Source organism: Uranotaenia lowii, chromosome 3 (assembly GCF_029784155.1).
Source record: "Uranotaenia lowii strain MFRU-FL chromosome 3, ASM2978415v1, whole genome shotgun sequence".
Lineage (NCBI taxonomy): Eukaryota > Metazoa > Arthropoda > Insecta > Diptera > Culicidae > Uranotaenia > Uranotaenia lowii.
In genome coordinates, this window is record NC_073693.1 from 307504712 (window position 1) to 307522065 (window position 17354).

Here is a 17354-nt window from a genome sequence, read left to right on the forward strand (position 1 = left end):
ATTTATTCAAATTTAGATTTTTGTAAGCATTTTTTTAAATCAAACCTCATCATACTTCAGAACCAACAACTTTGAAATGAGAGCTGCAGCTGCAGTTCTGAATTGCAATTCAAAGATGGTATATAACAATTATTTACTGAAACTTTATCTCTAAACTCGTTTTTCAAGATCTGAAATTTGTACTCTGTACCCAAAAAAACCTTTTTAAATATGGTCCCTTCTTTGAAAAGCTCTTTATCTTAAATTTATATGGGAGCTCCCCCATCTTTTCCAATTTTGTCCCCCACTGCTTGAAGAAGGTAGGCAAATTTAACCGGCTCGAGTTTACATAAATTTCTAATTGAAAGACAAAGATTCGCATAATGGAATTTATTGCACATTGTACTTTATGGAAATAGAATTTTGAAAACCGATCAAAACCGTGAACCGAGACAGTTTTTTGAGTATATTCCTAATATTCTGTATTATGAGCACTTCCAGCTCCTGATAAGCTTTAGATAGGGTATTTTTTGGAGTTGAAAAAATAAGCTATGGAAATTAAAAAAAAAACGATGAAAAGGATTTTTAATAACCATTTTCAAACAGCTTTTTTCACCATCCTCGCCTACGAAGCAGTTTGAATATCTATCCTTTTTGCGCCAAAATTATGTTAAAAAAAATGTTTCGCCATATTCCAAACTCGTGGACATGAGACATTATAGCTCGAAGTTTTCCCAAACAGCACTTATCATGGTAATGAAAAATATATTAAACTATTTGTTCGATTATAGTCGTTTTACCGAACAAAAAAAAAGTCATGGCATCAATTTTTAGAGATTTTCTTTTATTTGAGGGGTTTGTTTTTCACCATGACTTTCAATTTCAGATTTTGAAAAAAATGTATATGTTTTATTCGATCGGCAAAATGTCAATCTGGGTCTCATCTAGGCGTCATTCATAACCATGTGCTGTACAAATGAGCTAGGAATCAAGTAGAAAAAAATCACATCAATGCTTCATATCGCCACCCCTTGCATTGAAAATATTTTTGGTTGAGAGTTGAGAAATACGCGCCAAAATATTCCCATTGATCAGTATGCTATGCCATGGTTACTATCCTTTTGCGACGTTGGCTCGCGACGCCTCGACCATGGAGACAAAAAACAAACCGCCCAAAGGAAGAAAAAATCTCGAGAAAATGGATGTCATGACTTTAATTTGTTTCGAAAAACTACAAATTTGGTATGAAAGCCCCCCCTCTCTTAAGTCGGATGGAATTTTGACTATTACAGAAACCATCCCCGGCCTCAAAAACCCTCAGATGCCAATTTTGACGATGATCGGTTCAGTAGTTTCCGAGTCTATAGGGAACAGACAGACAGACAAACATTCATTTTTATATATATAGATAAAAAGCTTCCATTTTCATTTCTAGATTCGTTTCAGTTGTATATTTGGGCCGAAGTAACAATTTCTAGAAGAAAACATATTTTTTTTATTTTTTTTGTAACAGAGAAAAGTTTAACGTTTGAACATGCTCTAGTGTTCCTTGAATGAAAATTTATTTCACTGATACCGTTCACTTATGCACACGTCAGTCCTATCTTATCTAATTTAAAGAAAAGGCTCTTGATCAGTTCATGTGTCGGATCGGATTTTTTGATCTTCTTTAACTTTAAATGACGCTTGATAAAACTTCAGTTTAGTACATTTTTACATGATAAACAAAATATTTCCGATCTACCTCTGTAGAAAACATTTTATTCATATTTCTGTTATAGATATGATTCAAAAACAACTTTGTAGGTGAAATGGGTTAAAAATTGTATGTAAATTCTTTATTTTTTGTATTTTTTTAAATTATCCGCAAAGTTTCATACCATTATTTCATTAGCATCAGAACTAAATTTATATTTTTTAGACAACAAATGCTACCTACATGAAAATGAACAAAATATGGGATTATTTGGTTTTTGAACAATTGGTTTTTATTCGAATGTTGAATTTTTCCAGCGATCAATGAACAGTATGTTTTGATTACTATCCACTTGCGAAGACGTTTGCTCGACCAGAGAGATGAAAAACAAACCCTCGAAGAAAAGAAAATCTCTAAAAATGGATGCCATGACTTTCAATTTCAGATTTTGGCAAAAAAAAATGTATATGTCTTATTTGATCGGCAAAATGTCAATCTGGTTCACATCTAGGTGTCATTCATAACCATGTGCTGTACAAATGAGCTAGGAATCAAGTAGAAAAAAAATCACATCAAGGCTTCATATCGCCACGCCTTGCATTGAAAATATTTTTGGTTGAGAGTTGAGCAATACGCGCCAAAATATTCTCACTGATCAGTATGCTATGCCATGGTTACTATCCTTTTGCGACGTTGGCTCGCGACGCCTCGACCGTGGAGACGAAAAACAAACCGCCCAAAGGAAAAAAAATCTCGAGAAAATGGATGTCATGACTTTAATTTGTTTCGAAAAACGACAAATTTTGTATGGAAGCCCCCTCTCCCTTAAGTCGGAGCGGTTTGTAACTATTACAGAAACCATCCTCGGCCCCAAAAATCCTCACATGCCAAGTTTCACGATGATCGGTTCAGTAGTTTTCGAGTCTATAGGGAACAGACAGACAGACAAACATTCATTTTTATATATATAGATGACTTAATATGAAAGTTATTTTTTTTTGTTTCGTTTATAGTCGTTTTACAATCATTATGGCATTCGCGACTTTATCAACATTACAGTTGGCGGATCGTTATTGAAAAACTTATCCGGTGCAACTGTGTTCGATGTTTACTCTTGGGCTCGAACTCGCGGACATCTGCTCAGGAGACAACAGACTTGCCAACTGAGCTATATCACAAGCCCATATGAAAGTTATGAGCTATGACTCCTTGAACAATTTTCAGTTGCATACTTTGTTGCAAAGTACATGAAGACGATTTAGTGACATTCAGTATCGACCGCTAAATATTACGCTTTATAATTGTTGTAGTTATTCAGCTTTCTACTTAAACATTATTTTTGATTAAAGGGTGATACGGTCAAAATTTGGTCAATATCAACTTGACGTATTTCTTTCAATTTTGCATTTAAAAAACCTGAACACCCCTCATTTTGAAGGTGTGTGTGTGTAGAATGTTGCTCCTATTTTGATTTTGGAATTCACTCTTCAGTTGTCAAAATGCCGTCCAAGGAAGAAGAGCAGTGTATCAAAATTATGCTCGCGCATCGCGAAAATCCGAGCTACTCGCACGCAAAGCTGGCAAAATCGCTAAAAGTTGCCAAATCAACCGTTACAAATGTAATTAAAGTGTTTGGGGAACGTTTGTCGACAGCCAGGAAGTCTGGATCGGGGGGAAATCGAAAATTGGAAGCCGCTGAGACGACAAAGAGAGTTGCCGGTAGTTTCAAGCGAAATCCTAACCTCTCTCTCCGAGATGCCGCAAATAAGCTGGATGTATCGTCTACAACTTTGCATCGAGCCAAAAAACGAGCAGCACTATCGACTTACAAGAAGGTAGTGACTCCAAATCGCGATGATAAACAAAATACGACGGCCAAAGCGCGATCCCGGAGGCTGTACACGACGATGCTGACGAAGTTTGACTGCGTGGTAATGGACGACGAAACCTACGTCAAAGCCGACTACAAGCAGCTTCCGGGAAAAGAGTTTTATACAGCAAAAGGAAGGGGAAAGGTAGCAGATATTTTCAAGCACATGAAACTGTCAAAGTTCGCGATGAAATATCTGGTTTGGCAAGCCATCTGTACCTGTGGCTTGAAAAGCAGCATTTTCATAGCTTTCGGGACTGTCAACCAAGAAATTAACGTGAAAGTGTGTTTGAATAAACGTCTGCTGCCTTTCCTGAAGAAACACGGTTGTTCCGTACTGTTTTGGCCGGATTTGGCATCTTGCCATTTCGGTAAAAAGGTCATGGAGTGGTACGCCGCCAACAACGTGCAGGTGGTTCCCAAGGACAAGAACCTTCCCAACACGCCAGAGCTCCGCCCAATTGAGAAATACTGGGCTATTATCAAGCGGAACCTAAAGAAGACCAAAAAAAACTGCTAAGGACGAGCAGCAGTTCAAGGCAAACTGGCTTTCTGCGGCGAAGAAGGTGGACAAGGTGGCTGTACAAAACCTGATGGCAGGGGTTAAGCGTAAGGCCCGGCAATTCGGATTTGGAAAAGCAGAAGCCTAACTGAATATTTTTCCTAAATTTTATACTAATAAAACTTGAAAAATAAATTTAATTTGATTTTTTAAATAAACGATTTCACCGGTTTACACGCGTTTTCCCTTGACCAAATTTTGTTCGTATTACCCTTTATGACACAATTCGAACAAATTTCGGAAACTACCGATCAATGTGAAATTTGGTGTGTAGCCGATTTTAAGACCGGGATTGGTTTTTGTAATACTTTCTAATCCTTTCAAATAAAAAAAAGGGTGGGGTCCCCATACAAAATTAACAAAAATATGAAAAAATCCTCGAAAATTTTTTTTGCTTAAAAACTGATGAACGTAATCGTTTCAACATAGTTGACGATATTTTATCGAATTAACAAATACTATTTTTTATCAATTCAATGATATATTGTATTGATAGACGCTTCCTATTTTAATGAGTGAAGATTCTCATATTCAATAAATGTAACATTCATGTTATTAGGTAGACACGATTGCCTGAAGGATAGTTATTTGTCGTTAGTTAAAAAAAATACATGTTATTAACAAAACCAGTGTCTAAATGTTTTCATAAAATTAGGCACACTTTTTGGTAATGTGCAAATTTGCCTGTATTTAAAAACTCCTCCCACTTTAAAAAGGGGCGAATTTGTTCTTAAATTTAAAGGGATTAATTATTGTATTGAAGATCCCTTCTATTGTGGCTCCTTCAACCTACAAACCTTCAAGTTACGTTTAGACTCAAGACAATCTAGCTCAAATGCCATGAAAAATATTACACTTTTGAATAATTTTTAAATTTCATTAAAATTTATTTTAATTGAAGTAATTTCAACAAACTTAAATTTTTTCTATGGAAGGGGTAGCAAAGCACACCGGGTCAGCTAGTTCTTTATAAATAAGAACTTTGGCTAAAAAATAACCCGGTTGTATCCACCCGGATGTAACGTTATAGAAGCCGTGTGGAGAACATCTCTCAGATTTAAGCTTTTTTCCCAGATTTAAGCTTTTTCTCAGATTTATGCTTTTTTTTTTCTCATATTTGAGCTTTCATCTCCAATGATCTCAAGGCAAAAAAAAAGCTGAAATCTGATAAAAAAAAGCTTTAAAACGAGATTCACTAACACTTAGCAAATAGATGATAGTCACACGATACCTACATAGAAAAATTGTATAGCATTGCATCCCCCTGGGTTGCTAAGGTTTCTCTGCACGGAAAATAAAAAAAAGGTAAAATTTACCTTTTTGCGAGGTGAATTTTTTCCACCCCTCTTTCGAGGTAAATTTTACCTTTTTTTCGTTCACCTAGCAAAAAAGTAAATTTTACCTTTTTTCAATTTACCTAGCAAAAGGTAAATTTAACCTTTTTCGCATTCACCTAGCAAAATAGTAAATAATACCGTTTTCCCATTTACTGATTTAAAAGGTATGCTGGTTGGTTTGATTGTTTTCTTCAATAAGAATTGAAAAAATACAAAATTCTTTCAAAAATGATATTTCTTGGAGATAAATGGGGACTGGTAATTCGGCTTCGCGTTCTTCTGAGCCGCTATGGCCGCTGAACCCACCTGCGTTGCGTACATTCATGGCCTCCTCCGTTCGACTAATCCGGTCAGGTTCGGCTTTTCCGGCTGGAGGATGACGTGGAATACACCTCTAAGCTCTATGGGCTGATCTGAAACAAAATCAATAGTATTATGACAAGAACCAGCACAACTAAATGATATTTAAGAACACTTACCATTCTATTCCGATTTTCACATATTAGGCACAAAGCAAAACTTGTTCCTAGAATGACAAAACAGCTTAACCTCAATGAACGGGTTCGGCGAATAGTTACTTTTTTTTAGAAGAATTGTACCGTTTTGTTTAGCTCAATCCAGGTCAAACTCACCTCAGTACGAGGTAAGTTTTACCTTATTTGGATTTACCTTTTTTTCTAGGTGAATTATACTTTTTTATCGAGCTCAATTCAGGTGAACTTCACCTCGCTACGAGGTAAGATTTACCTTTTTTGGATTCACCTTTTTTCTCGGTGAATTGTACCTTTTTCCCAACCTCGATTCAGGTAAATTTTACCTCACTGTCAGGTGAGTTTCACCTCTAAGAGGTAGAAGTTACCTTTTTGGCTTTCACGAGCGTTCACCTTTGCTAACTCGGTAAATTTTACCTTTTTATTATTTTCCGTGTATGCATCGTATGACCAACATCTATTCGATACACTGAAAGTAATTTTCATTTGAAATGTAAGTGACGATTGGAGTGAATTTTGGCCATTTGTCAATTCATGTGAATTTTAAGTAACCGTCAAGTGAATTTCAAGTGAGCGGCGAAGTTATTATTTAAATAAAAAATTAAAACATAACTGTTTTTTTAAACAATTTATCGGGTCCGATTAAATGTTTCGACTAGGAAAAACCATTCGTTTTCCACCTCAACTGGGCATTTTTGTTGCTGTTTTTTGCAAATAATAAATAAATTAAATATTTTTCGAGTATTCACTTAATTTCATGAAACTAACTTTTATTTTTACTGCGCTTGAAATTTTGAATTTGAAATTTCCCAAAAAAAAAAAAACATAATTGGATATAGTGTCTCCAGAACTTGATGGATTGAATAAGTAGAAATAAAAGAAAAATATAATTTATTATTATGGTTTCGATTTATCCATCCACCTTCTATAACAAACAAACTGAAATGCTAAACGATATTTTAATCGAGCTCTGGAAGCATACAATTATTTTTTTAAATAATAAATAACTTTTTTTCTGCGTCAACAGCACAAACACAACTGGTTCAAGTTTCCCTTCTAAGCCACAATAAACATATCCAATTCCAACATCGTTGACATGCGCTATTCGTAGATTCATTTGAATTTTAAGTGATCGGTCAAGTGAGCGGAGAAGAATTCAAGTGCCTGTCACCTAAAACTCTAGTGATGAGTGAATATTGTCTCGCTCTCTTTAAATTTAGGTGAGTGGCAAGGGAAATGTACCTTGGTCACTTGAAATGAAGAAATTCACTAAATTCTTACTTTTAAGAGAATCTTCAAGTGTATTTTAAGTGTGATTTTGGTTTCAGTGTAAGTGTTAGTGAATCTTGTTTTTAAGTTTTATTTTCCTCAGATTTTAGTTTTTTTTTGCCATGAGAGCATTGGAGATGAATGCTCAAGTCTGAAAAAAAAGCTTCCACTTTCTGAATATTGGGTTCGCCGAGGAGTCGCGCGAACTTTTTTTTTTTTTTTTTTTTTTATTTTATTAGAGAGGCTTGCTTGGTAGACACGAACTTGAGGTTCACTCTTGAGCTCCACATTGCTCCTCTCCTGCATGCCGCCAAAGATGGTTCTTAAAACTCCTCGCTCGAATACTCCGAGTGTGCACAGGTCCCCCTCGAGCAATATCTATGTCTCATGCCCGTAGAGAAAACCGGTCTAAAGAGCGTTGTATACAGGTTACACTTCGTGCGAGGGCTACGTCTTCTCGGCCGCAGTTGCTTTTCGCGGATGAGTTATCTTGAAAACGTTCCACCTTACACTACACCCTAATTTGAAGAGAGGGAGTTTCATTCGGGTGGTGATTAATACGCAAGTTTGAGTATATTAGAGGTTGAGTGTAAGGAAGTTCTTAATGTGTACGCCGCCAGATTCGAGTCATCCACATTTAATTCTACCTTTGAGAGCATATTAACCATGGTCAATACCACTTCAAGCAATGACCATACTGACTGGACACTCGATTTGGTTTATTGGACAATTTTTCCAACAGTTCACAATGTCGATTCCAGATTGCGCATCGATCCCTTTAAAATGTAGCCAAGCTTTCTCTGTGTTCATGGGATTCCTTACGAGGTTATTGCTATAGGGTTTCAGATTGGAATAACCGATATCGAATCTTTAAGGGCTAGCCCGAAAAGTCGGTTTAGACCCAAATTTCGACTAGTGAATAGTGATCCATTATAAAAATTTTAATTTAACTTTCAAACAGTTTGACAGTTAATAGACCACTGGTGGAGTTGGCAGTAGTTTTAATTGGATTGTCTCCCGTTTTATTGGTCCAATATTGTACAAATGCGACCCAAGAATAGACCACAATTAGAGTTTCTCTGAAGGTTTTTTTTTGCATTCATAAACCTTTAAAATCTTCTGCAGGTTAGATCAACTGACTTGGTTACAAAGCGAAGAATAAAATATCATTCTCATACATGTTTTATAAAACACATGCATATCTTACGCAACCACAGACAATAGAGTTGAGATTTGTTTAGCATTTTATCAAAATACTGAATGCTAAATGTAACAATGAGTTTTGATAACAAAATGGAGATATAATGCAAATAAGCTATAAACACATTCCATGTGCTTTACTGCATGCTTTAGTCAGAGCTTTAAAAACAGTCAGTATAGCTTAACATCGGTAATGCAAATAATAATTTCGTATGCACTAAACAGCTTGTAATGTGGTATATAATGTGTGGCCCTTGGCCAAAGGTGTATAGGGTAAGTGAGCCCTATTTTGGCATGGTCCTTTTCTTGGCATGCCAACATGTTTTTTCATGTTTTTCAGATCCAAATTGAGCTAAAAAATTTTGAATATATTTTCATTGCGGAGAGAATAATTTGTTTCAAATCTGTGCATACCGTTTTTTTTTTATTGTTTGTACTTTATTAAAGTAGTAAATTTTTTTCGATCTGCATCCGAGGCAATTATGTTGGAAATCACCGTATGATGAAATCACCTTTCTAGTGCAATTGTTAAATTCACATGCAAAACGCGGACATTTATTTGAAAAATTTGCAATAAATACTCATGCCTACAGTTAAACTCGGCAATAATCAAAAAATACAAGAAAGACAAAAGAATGAATATTTATTTAGGTTTTGAATAAAAATTTAAAACTTATTTTGCTCCTTTTCTTGGCATGCAACTTCAATCGAAATACACCACCAGTGTTGGAAGCTGGAAAAAGTACATGTTCATTAAATAGGTGTTTTTGGGCTGATGTATTCCCTAAAAATTCATTTTAAAGTACGCACAAATGTTTTCGAACTAATTGGGTTGTATGATAAGACCGTTTCTATCAACCTAAGCTTCGAAATAAGTTGGAGAACATAAGTGATTCGACTAACTAAAAGTCATATCTAAACATTGAAAATGCAAAAATCGTGCTTTGGGAACCATGAATCAAAGGTACATTGGTGTGCGTGCGAGCAGCATTTGCATTGCAGTCTGCCGAGCAAATGCCACGTGGTCTCCTACAGAACACAGTGGTTCGAAATAAAAAAAACTAAGTGAAATTAAGTAACTCACAAGACTTAAGATGTTTCTCTTATCATAAAACTGTTAGATTGATGGCAATGTATGACTTGAGTATATAAAATACATAATTAATTAAGTTTTGGAATCGTTTTCTATTGCTTGGGAACCATATACTCAGATTTAATTTTTTGGATTTTTGTTCTTATTTTTTTCTTGGAAACATAAGTTGTAAGTTCAGGAAAATATCGTTTTCTTTCCAATTATTCCTTGAAATATTAGATGTGAGTCGAATTAAAAAAAAAAAATGATTTAGCAAGGTTTACATTATAACATCTATTTGGCGTGTCAAACCACTGCGCAACGCCCCGTGCATTCAAGATGGCTCTTGCTAGAAGCTCATAATCTCAGCTAACAACTTCAAAAGGGCAACATTTTAAAATACCATTCAAGGAATTTTTCAATTTCTTACTTTATGAAGCCAAACTCCACAATACAAAGATAGTTGTTGTGAAAATAACCCTATGTGTCGCATTCGCAAGCCTCCTAGAGTATTTTACTATCAACTTATGGTCTATAAAAACTCAAAATGAATACTTAAACAATGATTTATAAATGAAAACACATCATGATGCACAGAAGCATAGAAGTGTCGTTAATGAATCTGTCGTTAGGCTTAGCATTCCTGAATTTGTCAAGTAAGCATTCAAGTCAGGAAATTGTCCAAAAAAACTGAGGAAATCTAAGCAATTTTTCCAATATTTCGAAAAATCTAATCCATGAAAAAAGTTCAAAATAAGATATTTCAATTCAACGTTACTACCACTTTCACAACAACCACGTTCAAGTCATTTTTTTTAATAATTCGTTTATTTGACACGGCTCAAACCTTTCAGTATTACTCTCGTTCAAGTCGTATTTGATTTTTATTTTGATGAAATTGTCTCAAAAAACTTCGCAAAAATGATGAACTGTGAAATCTATTTATGAAATTTCGAGGAATGTGAATCAATCGGGGCAAGATACGGATATTTTACCTCAATATTCTGGCAGCTGGACCACACCAACTTTTTTTTAAAACTCTACGTTGAAAACCTGGGCTAGTCTAGATAAGCCCATGTCATCTGAAATACTTTTCCTAGATTGATTGGCTTATTCAGATTTTATCACTTTTTTTTTTACTTTGTTTAAATGAGTAAAAAGGTAAAAGTTTTAAAAATTAAACTAGACTTCCGACTTTTTGAAATGAAAGCTTATTTTGTGCTTCCCTTCCAACCAAACTTCATCAATGTTTTCGAAAGCCTTTTTGTTGTATGAGTGAAGCCCGGTGTTCCATCGTCGCAAAGAACTTTACGCTTAGCTGACGTCATTCTGTCAGTGGCCTTATATTCAGAATAGCTAACGATTCTGTTAACTGTCAATTGAGCATTGTTGGTAAAGATCTATTGCACATTGCTGGTGGCCAAGAATCGGATCATCGAAACGGCAAACAATTGGTACGGCGGCCAAGTAATTGGAGCACCGCAGTGAGTACTTTGCATGCATTTTGCTCACATTACTGAAAGTTCCAAAGAGAAAACATATTTTTGTTGAGCCCTAAGCAAGTTAGCAATTAAATTCTTCAAAGGATGTTCTATGATGCACTCAACAGGAAGGTTGGAATGTTGAAAAAAAGGTTAAACCATGCCTTAGGTGCCAAGGTCGGGTACATTTTCCCCTAAATGCATCAAAGCTGTTTTAGAGAAAACGCGCTTCAAAGGTTTCTTTTTTCTCGTTTTACATATATGTATTATTCTGAAGATTGTAGTTTTCGCTAGTTTGAAAAAAATATGAAAAAAAATCTAAAAATTTGAATATTTCATCAAGTAAATTTGAAAAGTGAAAAATCGTTTGAAATTTAAAACTCCAAATTGACTACACCCTTTGACTCTTAGGCCCTCATATAAGTGTGAAGATAAGATTTTTCAACCGTAATAACAACACAAAATGAAGTGAGAATTATTGATCCTGTTATCATACCATATCTCAAGCAACCAAATGTCCCATAAAGAGCTACGGAAAAGCTCAGTCAGCCCCAACATTGATCTAAAGTGCGTCGTATGCGGTTCTTATTGATTCTTTCAAGTTCCAAAACAAGTCTTTATGACCTTCTTTTCAGCTTCCATCGGCCTTTCATATCAGCTTTTAAAAAAAAGTAAATGGGCCGAAAATTCTCTATCTAAATTTCACCCTCGGCATCAGTTCACTTCACGTTTTCTAGATTATTTACTTTGTCCTGTACATGGTGCCACCATGATGCCACGCGCCGGATTCCAAACTCGTCAAATTGTGATTTGCCGAAATTTTTCAATTTTCTGCTCGATCGCGTCTTTCCTACATTTCCTACATATAACGCATCAGAATGGTCACTCAAGTAATCAAATTACGTATTGATAAAAAATGTTACCCGGCTTGGGGATCGAACCCCGACCTTCGTGGTGACAATCGAAGATGCTACCACAATGCCACGCCTAGATGTTGTTCTAACTTTAACTAAATGAAACTAAAACTCGAAGTGGTGATATGATTTTGCAGCATATCCGTAGGTGCACCCGTCCAAACAGACAACCAGCCATCCGGGAAGAAAGCACTTCAATGCACTTTTTGTGACTTAGTTAAACCCTTTTTCTGACTAAAGTCCCTTAAAACGTTCATATAAATCACTTAAGCAACTTTCAAGTTGATCAATGAGTACATGTAGTTAACTCATGGGAATTGGGCAAAATTATTCACTTACAACGTACATATTGGGGCGTTGTTTGTCTTTTTCAGCTAATATGTAATTTTCCATGCTTTCCTTTAATAAAGGTGTTCGACTCTTGGTTGTTTGGGATCAAGCACGGAGAAAAATATATAGATTTATCAGTTATATTACGCGTCTACAGGAACATAAATATGGTTGTTTGGTTCTGACCCGCAAATTCGATCAAGCCAACCATCAGATGATACTTTGCCACGAAATGATAAATGGCTGAATCGCACTGATGCTAAGAATCCAACAGGAATTTCAATTTAATCATTAGTATGGCTGTTTCTACTGCTGCTCCCCGTGAACGTGGGACATCGCAGATTAAAAATATTAATAAAATCAATTTGAACAGATAAATTGCATTGTTTTTCTTTTCGTTTTTAATGAAACATATTTTATTTTATTTTAATTATCTAATTTAATTTATCAGTGGCATGAATTTTTATTATAACCACTGCACTGTTTGTTTTTTTTTGCATCTGCTGGGGGAACCGCCGCGGCCATAACCCTGAAAGAAAATAAAAGCTCTTGCGAAAACATGATTATGATACAAATTTCAAGAACTCAAGAATACTATGTAACTTACGTGATATGATCTTGTTTATCGCTGTTTTTAAATCCACCTTCCAGATTGGCCCTCGGGGGTCAAAGTAAACTCTCTCTTTATGTATCTGAAAAGATCAAACATTGTTTTTGAAAAGAAAATCAACTGAAAAAAAAAACATATTTAGCTTTCCGCTTCGTACTGGTCGACTTGTACCATGAGAATTAACTATTTAAGTCAGACAATTTACTTCTTGTTCATACGAAATTCGAGGTCAAGTCATGTATCAGTGATATTTGGGAACTAACTTTAAAATTGTATAATGTAGACTAGAAAAATATAGTCAAATCAACTTTACAGCAACGCTAGTTTGTTCGTAGTTATCGATGTTGATTAAGCAATATTATGGGATCAACCAAAAATCTGAGATATGGAAGAGCCAACCATACGAATTTTGATAACAACCTGTATAGTTTTTTATCCGTGAGGAGAAAAAAGCATAGTTTCATCAAAAATATTTCGCCTATAATCAATCATATTCACGATTGACTTTCGACCAACTATACAGTGAGTGAAATAAGAATAGCACCACTATGTGTTTTGCTTGTTAAAATATGAATGATTGAAAATTACCAAAAATTTCTTCACAGTTTGTTCTGAATTGCTTAACGGATAAATCAAGCATGAGTTTACTTTTTTTGGACGTAGCAATTGGCGTTGAGGACCAAAAATGTGAAAGAGGGGTGCGAAATAAGAATAGCACCACTTTAGTTTTTCAACAAAAACAAGATTATTTTTAAAAATTTACTGCGTAAAAGTGAATGATAATGCTTCTACGAATTATTTGAATAGATAACTGCATTTTAAGGAGTTTTCCAGAATTCCAAAGGTTTTCTAAGGTTTTAAAAGGGGGTTTTAAGAGATGCTCCTCTAGCGTTAAAGAATTTGATATTTGAGCTGTAATTCTTTATCAAACTACTTACTTTCTTCATTAAAATGACGTGAAATGATGAAACAAACGTTTGGGATTAATTTTGAATCAGAAAAAAATAGGTTGTAAATAAAAAATTTTGATTTTGTTCAGTAAACCACACTTTTTCCAGTTTCAAGTCGTAGATGGCAGCACTATCTTGCAGTTAAAACCAAATTAAGTCTCAATATTGATTTTCTAGGTTTATTTAGGCCCATATTCAGCATTTTTGTGGCCCATTTGAGCATTTATGTGGAAGTCACGCTGCAGAAAGCTTTTCCGGATTAGCAAAAGAATCACCAGCACAAAAATGTACAACAGCCAAAATTCCTGCTCATCTCAACTTCCGATTCCATTGCAAATCATTCCAATAATACTGCTAGCCGTCTGGTCTATCAAGCTCCATCGCAAAGTATAACTTTATTCTGATAATCGGTCCAAAAAATTCACCTTTAGTGACCTTGATGCAATTCTATTTTTTTTGCATGTAGTGATTTTAGAATTTCCAAAGCGTTCACACGGTACATGTATTTTTTTTCTTTACCAAAATCATGCAGCACTCCCTAATTAATCCCGGATATTCGAAGATGGGCATAAATTTGGTTAAATGGCCAGATAGTGCTGCCATTTATAACTTAAAACTAGAGAAATAGTGATTGACTATTAAAAAACATTAGTATTTTTGAATTCCAACCTGCTTTTTGGATTCAAACTCAGCCTCAAATCTATGTTTCATTATTTTGCATCATACTTATGAAAGTTAATGAAGAAATCAAGCGTCTTGATAATTTTTTATAGCTCAAATATCAAATTCCTTAACGCTAGAGGAGCATCTTTTAAAACCCACTTTTAATACCTTTGAAAACCTTTGGAATCCTGGAAAACTCCTTAAAATGCAGTTATCTATTCAAATAATTCGTAGAAGCATTATTATTCACTTTTACACAGTAAATTTTTGAAAATAATCTTGTTTTTGTTGAATAACTCAAGTGGTGCTTTTCTTATTTCGCACCCCTTTTTCACATTTTTGGTCCTCAGCGCCAATTGCTACGTCCAAAAAAAGTAAACTTATGCTTGATTTATCCGTTAAGCAATTCGTATTGTGCAGCCATTTCCGCTTCCCGATGAAGCGCAAATCGGTGCCACCCAACCGGGATGTCTACTACCGATTCCTCCTGCGGCATCGTTTTCTTCGCTTGCAATTTAGTTGCTGCGCATCTAGCTAGAATTATTCTAAAGAGAGGAAAAATTTCGTCACAATTTTATTTAAATAAGCAAATGTGCTATCCAACTAGACCTCTTTTGCTAAAGGGTGATACGGCCAAAATTTGGTCAAGGGAAAACGCGTGTAAATCGGTGAAATCGTTTATTTAATCGTTCGGAATTGCCAGGCCTAACGCTTAACGCTTAATTTTGTACAGCCACCTTGTCCACCTTCTTCGCCGCAGAAAGCCAGTTTGCCTTGAACTGCTGCTCGTCCTTTTTTTTTGGTCTTCTTTAGGTTCCACTTGATAATAGCCCAGTATTTCTCAATTGGGCGGAGCTCTGGCGTGTTGGGAGGGTTCTTGTCCTTGGGAACCACCTGCACGTAGTTGGCGGCGTACCACTCCATGGCGTTTTAACCGTAATGGCAAGATGCCAAATCCGGCCAAAACAGTACGGAACAACCGTGTTTCTTCAGGAAAGGCAGCAGACGTTTATTCAAACACTCTTTCACGTAAATTTCTTGGTTGACAGTCCCGGAAGCTATGAAAATGCTGCTTTTCAAGCCACAGGTACAGATGGCTTGCCAAACCAGATGTTTCTTCGCGAACTTTGACAGTTTCATGTGCTTGAAAATATATGCTACCTTTCCCCTTCCTTTTGCCGTATAAAACTCCTGTCCCGGAAGCTGCTTGAAGTCGGCTTTGACGTAGGTTTCGTCGTCATTACCACGCAGTCAAACTTCGTCAGCATCGTCGTGTACAGCCTCCGGGATCGCGCTTTGGCCGTTGTATTTTGTTTATCATCGCGATTTGGAGTCACTACCTTCTTGTAAGTCGATAGTCCGGCTCGTTTTTTGGCTCGATGCATGGTTGTAGACGATACACCCAGCTTATTTGCGGCATCTCAGAGAGAGGAGGTAGGGTTTCGCTTGAAATTACTCTTTGTCATCTCAGCGGCTTCCGGTTTTAGATTTCCCCCGATCCAGACTTCCTGGCTGTCGACAAACGTTCCCCAAACACTTCAATTACATTTGTAACGGTTGATCTGGCAACTGGCTCGGATTTTCGCGATGCTCGAGCAAAATTTTGATACACTGCTCTTCTTCCTTGGACGGCATTTTGACAACTGAAGAGTGAATTTCAAAATCAAAATAGAAGCAACATTCTACACACACACACCTTCAAAAAGAGAGGTCTTCAGGTTTTTCAAATGCAAATGTCTTGGCAGTGGACTGTATTTTTGGCGAACAAATTAATAAACACGCTTAATTAGCACTACTATTTCCCTCTTTATTATTCTCAACTTTTCTCTATCATCTAATTTGGAAGGTCACTTGTTGGTAGGTTACTTTCGCGACGGACGAGGCAAAAACACGCGGATCAGATTAACAACTCACTCACCACGGCGCGCGCGCTCTTATTTAAAGCCATTGGAATGTTCTGGAACCCCCTTATGCGCACGATGCCTTGCGCGCCAGCATTGTTCTGGACTCTTCCGTGCGTGCGAATGTAAACAACGGATGAAAATTCTAGAACCTTCCACATAGAATCCAATGGAATAAAATGTTTAGGTGTCTCTGGATCTTTCTGGAACGCCGCCTCTCTGAATCTTTCTGGAATTATTCAAGCATGAATTGATATGGCTTGAACAGCAAAATTGAAAGAAATACGTCAAGTTGATATTGACCAAATTTTGACCGTATTACCCTTTAATTATCTCCTGTTTTGCAATTGGTAAATACGAGCTGCCTGCTGCTAAGGGCACACTAGCTACACTAATGTGCATGTAGTGTTTGGATGTGTAGTAATTATTCAAGTATCATACAATCAATCATAAAATATAGTTGAATTTACTATATTTACAGTTCAATGTATGAAATCAATCATACATTTGTAGTTGAATCTATTATATTTACAGTTCAATCAATACCATTTCAATTGAATCTATTGTACTTACAGTTGAATGTGAGAGGTAAATCAGAGATGTATAGTTGAATCTATTATATTAAAAGTTGAATGCATAAAATCAATCATACACAGTAATTGAAAATTACCGAGTTCGGAACTCGGTAATTTTCGTTTATTGTGTACAATTGCAGTTGACTGTATCATACTTACAGTTGAATAAATTATACCTTATATGAATCTATCATGTTCATAGTTGATTACGTAAGGTCAATCATCAGTTTGTAGTAAAGTCTATTATATTTATAGTTGGATGTTGCTTTGATGATTGGTATAACCAGCTGAAATAATTAGAATAACTGTGATCTTTTTTCTCCGTGATATGTATCAAGATGACAAGCTTCCTTAGAAAAAACTGGGAAGAACGATGTGTTTCGGAATCAAAACCTCAAGGGCTAGATTTTTTCTCTAACTCTAACCAAAGGAACATAACCGAATGCCATGTTAT

The 17354-nt window shown here is 35.8% G+C and overlaps 1 protein-coding gene across 3 annotated transcripts in view; it reads left to right on the plus strand.

Moving 5' to 3' along the window:
• The window catches only part of LOC129750587 (janus kinase and microtubule-interacting protein 3-like), a 483814-nt gene that overhangs the window by 81086 nt on the left and 385374 nt on the right, over window positions 1-17354 (plus strand). The gene's annotated exons all lie outside the window — the stretch shown is intronic.